The following is a 6,140-nucleotide window of genomic DNA, read 5'->3' as shown; positions in this document are numbered from 1 at the left end:
TAATTCTTTAAAATAAAAAATATAATAAGCATGTATTCTTATAATTAGCATTTACAAGTGGAAAATATTAGGGAACACTGAGATTTAACAGGACTGAAATAATCCATCTGCTCAGTTTTACTGATCTATTAAATAATTTTTTAATATGAGTACATGACAGTATACTATGGGACTGTTAGGAATAATAGGTGAGCTCAACATTAATTCTGCATTCAAGAACTTATAGACTGGCTGGCCAGTGTGGCTCAATGGTTGAGTATCAACCCATGAACCAAGGGGCCACTGACTCAATTCTAGGTCAGGGCACATGTCTGGGTTGTGGGCTCTATCCCTAGTAGGGGGTGTGCAGGAGGCAGCCATTCAATGATGTTTCTCTCTCATTGATGTTTCTTTTTCTGTTACTCTTCCTTCTTCTCTCTAAAATCAATAAAAATATTTTAAAAATATATAGACTGTGCTCACTTTGGCAGCATATATACTAAAATTGGAATGATACAGAGAATAGCATGGCCCCTGCGCAAGGATGACATTCAAATGCATGAAGTATTCATATTTTATGTATATATTAATATATGGAATATGTGTCTAAATATTATAATTCTGTGCAGAAAGTAAGTCTGAATAACAAGTTAAATTAGTGCTTTGAGAGGAAAACTATTTTCAGATGTAGAGTTCATAGTAAGTATTATTTTCAGCTATGGGGTGCTTATTTGAGGAAGCAAAGTACCAATGAAAGCTTGATGAAGGAGATGGCATATGGACTAGAAGACTTTTGGACAAAAGTCATGGCGGCAGGGTGTTCCATGCTGATGAAACAGGTGGTGCAATTATGAAAACCAGACTGTTTCCATTAAGATGAATTGAGGATACAAGAAGTCAGAAGCAGTACATGAATTTGTAATAAAAATAAATTATTTGCCATATAATTTATAGTTTTATTTAGTAAAATTATTAAGAAAGTAGCTGAAACTCATGTTAATAGATGTAGATAAACTTTTAAAACTAAAACGTTTAGGATTGACTTGAATTTTAATTGGTTTAAAAGCAAAGAAAATATCCAAGTGATTCAGATGTGGTTTCTGAAGAAGTGTTATATGTTAATAGTGAGCTAGGTTAAATGTCATTACCTCTTTGTAGACATATTGAAATTAAAGTTAGTTTCAAAGAGGAGGGAAACTTGCAGTGAAGATCATATGGAAATGAGAGATATATCTCCATCTCTTTCACATGAGAATATAGTATATTAAAAACTAAGTTGAAAAATAGTAAATTATATTGCTAAGTTTAACATAAAGATGTGTACTGTATTCAGTTTTAAGCACAAATCTTAAAAAGCATATGAATACTTCAAGAAAATTTATAACTAGTGAAAATTTATAAATAGATCTTCAAGTTGTATTATTTTATATTGGATAGATAAAATAGACAACATTATAGGCAGGTAAATATACACACACACATATACACACATTCATACAAGCAACATAGCAAGATATTTATGCATGGGGATATTTAAATTGTAAACAATTATACTTCTATTTCTTTGTTCTTGTTCTCTAAATAAACAATATCTACATGTAAAAATCCTATCTAATAAAGAGGGGATATGCTAATTGATCCTCAGACCATCACAAAGATGGTGGCACCCACAGCCAATTAGGAGGGAATATGCTAATTGACTGCCCTGCCCTCAAAGATGGCAGTGCCCACAGCCACTAAGGATGGAATATGCTAATTGACTGCCCCGCCCTTGAAGATGGCAGTGCCCACAGCCAATAAGGAGGGAATATGCTAATTGACTGCCCCTCCCTCAAAGATGGCAGTGCCCACAGCCAATAAGGAGGGAATATGCTAATTGACTGTCATGCCCTCAAACATGGCGGCACCCATATACTAATTGACTGCCACACCCTCAAAGATGGAGGCACCAACAGCAAATAAGGAGGAAATATACTAATTGACTGTCATGCCCTCAAAGATGGCGGCGCCCACAGCCACAAGATGGCAGCACCCAGTCCCCTCAGGCCCCCAGCTGCCCAGTGCTGCCTGAGGCTCAGGTAACCAGGGCTGGCTGAGGCTTGCACTGCTAGAAGTGGCAGCAGCAGAGGTGTGATGGGGCATCGCCTTCCCCTGATCACCAGGTTACCTCCCACACCTGAGGGCTCCCAGACTATGAGAAGGGCCAGGCTGGGCTGAGGGACCCCCCTCCAGTGCATGAATTTTCATGCACTGAGCCTCTAGTATTACAGTAAGTTTCAGTATGTCCACTGTATTTCAACTTTTTATAATTTGTATGTTGTTAAGTTTTATCTGCAATATTGACCCATATATAAAAGCTAGCAATAAAGAAATGTCAATGTTTCTTCACTGAGCTGCACATATACTGAAATTGAATAGTAAACCATAAATTCTATTGTGCAAAATAAAAGATATACAAGCAGAATAGGTGAAAACACACATTTTGTTAATGTCCCTTCTATAGGGATTTTGAAAAAAAAAACTTTAGTCATTGTACAGTAATAATGTATTATGTGTTTTTTTTAAATCTAAGTTTAAGGAGTTGTGAAAGATAAGTTATGGCATATTACATACACTGACATTTTAAAATAAAATTGTTATATCTGTCTGAAAATATTTCATATCACCCAAATACCATAAAGATCTGTACAACCACACCATTGTGAAAAACAATGTATCAATAAAGCTCTTATTTCACAATCAGAAACTTTGTGTTGTTTTCTCCTTGAAATCATATTAACATTGCACTCCCTCCACAAAATCTTAGGATAATATGAGATATTTTATATTTAAAACTTTCACTAATCACATTAGCGTATGTTTCTGTAATAAAATGTTTACCTAAATTGACATCATTTTTATAAATATCCTCTTATAACAAATCTCTAAACGCTAAATTTTCTTGTTTTATTACCAATTATAAATATTAGTAGTAATTAATTAATCAAAGAATTGGCATCATATTTTATAAATTTTGAAGAATTCAATTTACCTAAAGTGTAAAAAGTTATCAAAAGTACATTCCTAAATGTGTTTTGCTTCCTCATTTGGTTTATATACCTGTATATGGATATTACTTATTGCTGGCATAGTCAAAACATGACACCAATTCGATTTCTTTTTATCATTTTAAAGATGTCAGTGCTGAGTAACTTCTTCATGAACATAAATAGATAATAATTGAGTTTTGCTATAGGAAATGTCTCAAGTCTTTGTACTCTGAGTTCTCTGGTAACTAGATTAGGGCATTGTTGTTGAGAGCAAAGAACTGAAAATCACCTGAATCAAAAAACAAGTGGATATCTAGTCATTAGTAATAGTAATTTTCTTAACATTGACATCAATATTGTAACTTTTTACATTGTTAAACCTATAGGTATTTACACCACTAGACAACCCTAACATAAGGAGTGTTATGGAAACCTTTTTTCTGTAAAATGAGAGAACAGTGAAAGAGAAGGAGAATTGGGGAACCGAGATGATGCTTTGACCCTGATACTCATTCTCATTAACACAAATGAATTTTAGGGAAGAATATACATGGTAGTTGACGGTGTGGAATTTGCTTCATTTAAAATTATCTATACCCGTATATCCATTTGAAAGTGCTGAGGTACTTCCTAGATACCATTTTTCTAATTATCTTTATTTCATTACCATTCTATTTTTAACTGTGATTTTTCCTCAACTATTTTTTTTTTGGATGGCAATGGACATAATAGGAATGGGAGCAATAATGTTAGGTGTTGGAAGAGAAAAAATGGCGGCCAAAGAGGCAGACCTGTTGTGCACCTCCTCCTACTCTCAGAAGCACTGCATTCCAACCACACCCTGTATTTTGACTTTTTCAGAGGAAACAAAAGCAGAGGCCAATCCTATGGGTCTAAACAGTCTCAGGAGCCCTCAGTGATTGGATTGGGAGAGGAGCTGTCCACCCCACTATCCTGGGAACCAGACTGGTACTTTCCCCACATGGGAGAGCTGATAAACCCTCAAGGTTTCCAGCCAGCCCTATTGATCTCAATACAAGGATCTCTGTCAAGCTGAGGGCAGAGTAATATTTTGGACCACTTACTGAGTAGTAGCTCTAGGACAAGGAAACACACCCATCACATTCCGTGAAAGCTAAACAGCACCTACTCTGCCTAAAGCACTTTCAGAAACAAACTTTTTAGCTATTAAGATTGACAGCTGGCTGGCAGGCAAAGGCAGGCATGGGTGGACCCTGGGGAACCAGGCGAAGTTTGATGACCCAACCCTGGGTCCCATGTTTCTAACAAACCTACTTTAGAGGGCAGATTGGCCCCTCCTGCTTGCAGCCAAGGCCTGTAGAGATAAACACAAGCAGTGGATCAGTGGATCCCTTGGAGCTTCAATCAGGTTTCTGAAACTAATAACACTTCACTAATCATCTGAGAGATGCAAATTAAAATGACAATAAGGTATCACTTCATATCTGTCAGAATGTCTATCATCAACAAATAAACAAACAACAAGTGTTGGTGAGGTTGTGGAGAAAAAAGAACCCTCGTGCACTGCTGGTGGGAATGCAGACTGGTGCAGCCACTGTGGAGAACAGTATGGAGTTTCCTCAAAAAACTAAAAATGGAACTCCCATTTGACCCAGTGATCCCACTACTAGGAATATATCCCAAGAAATCAGAAACACCAATCAGAAAGACTATATGCACCCCATGTTTATAGCAGCATAATTTATAATTACTAAGATTTGGAAACAGCCCAAGTGAGCATCCGCAAATGAGTAGATAAAAAAGCTGTGGTACATTTACACAATGGAATACTACACAGCTGTGAAAAATAAAGAGCTGTTACTGTTTGTAACAGCATGGATGGACCTGGAGAGTATTATGCTACATGAAGTAAGCCTATCAGAGAAAGATTAAGTATGACATGATCTCATATGTGGAATGTAATGAACAAAATAACCTCATGAATAAAATAGAACCAGAGACATAGACGCATGGAACAAACTGACGAATTTCAGAGGGAAGGTGGGATTGCGGTGGTGGGAGGTGAGTGATTAACCAGGGAACTTATATGCATACTAGAGGCCCGGTGCACAAAAATTTGTGCACTCGGGGGGGGGGGGGTCCCTCAGCCCGGCCTGTGCCCTCTCGCAGTCTGGGACCCCTTGGGGAGATAACGACCTGCTGGCTTAGGCCTGCTCCTGGGTGGCAGAGGGCAGGCCTAATCCCTAGGTGCAGCCTCTGGTCGGGCTCAGAGCAGGGCCGATTGGGGAGTTGGGGCGCCGCCCCCGGTCATGCACAGAGCAGGGCAGATTGGGAGGTTGTGATGCCACCCTCAGTCACGCTCAGGGTAGGGCCGATTGGGGGGTAGGGGCACCGCCCCCTGTCACACTCAAGGCAGGGTCGATGGGGAGGTTGCGGCGCCACCCCCGTCACGCACAGAGCAGGCCAATCAGGGGGTTGGGGCGCTGCCCCCTGTCATGCACAGAGCGGGGCTCATCAGGGGGGCTGGAGTTCCGTACCCTGTGATGCACAGAACAGGACTGATCAGGGGGTTGGGGAGCTCCCCCCTGTCACGCACAGAGCAGGGCCCATAAGGGGGTTGAGGAGCTCCCCCCTGTCACTCACAGAGTAGGGCCAATAGGGGAGTTGGGGCACTGCCCCCTGTCACACACAGAGCAGGGTGGATCAGGGGGTTGGGGCGCCGCCACTGTCACAGTCAGGGCAGGGATGATGGGGAGGTTATGGCTCTACCCCATCACACACAGAGCAGGGCCCGTGGGGGGTGGGGGGGTTGGGGCACCGCACCCTGTCACACACAGAGCCACAGGGCGATCAGGGGGTTGGGGAGCTCCCTCCTATCAGGCACAGAGCAGGGCCGATCAGGGGGTTGGGGCGCCTTCCCCTGTCAGGAACAGAGCAGGGCAGATAGGGAGGTTGTGGCCCCGCCCCCTGTCACACACAGAGCCACAGGGCAATCAGGGTGTTTGGGCGCTGCCCCCTGTCATGCTGATCCCAGTGCCGGGAGGCCTTGTGGCTCCACTGATCCTGGTGCTGGGAGGCATATTACCCTTTTACTATATAGAATAGAGGCCTGGTGCACGGGTGGGGGCTTGCTGGTTTTCCCTGAAGGGT

At 41.4% G+C, this 6,140-nt stretch overlaps 1 non-coding gene across 1 annotated transcript; it reads left to right on the top strand.

Moving 5' to 3' along the window:
• Positions 1-454: 454 nt before the first annotated feature.
• LOC132225343 (U6 spliceosomal RNA) lies at positions 455-558 on the top strand. The gene has a single exon (XR_009450865.1). It is a non-coding gene; the product is annotated as a U6 spliceosomal RNA (small nuclear RNA).
• Positions 559-6,140: the final 5,582 nt, after the last annotated feature.

Source organism: Myotis daubentonii, chromosome X, assembly GCF_963259705.1.
Source record: "Myotis daubentonii chromosome X, mMyoDau2.1, whole genome shotgun sequence".
NCBI classification, from domain to species: domain Eukaryota; kingdom Metazoa; phylum Chordata; class Mammalia; order Chiroptera; family Vespertilionidae; genus Myotis; species Myotis daubentonii.
The sequence above is the reverse complement of the archived record's forward strand: the minus strand, read 5'-3'. Positions and strand labels throughout refer to the sequence as shown.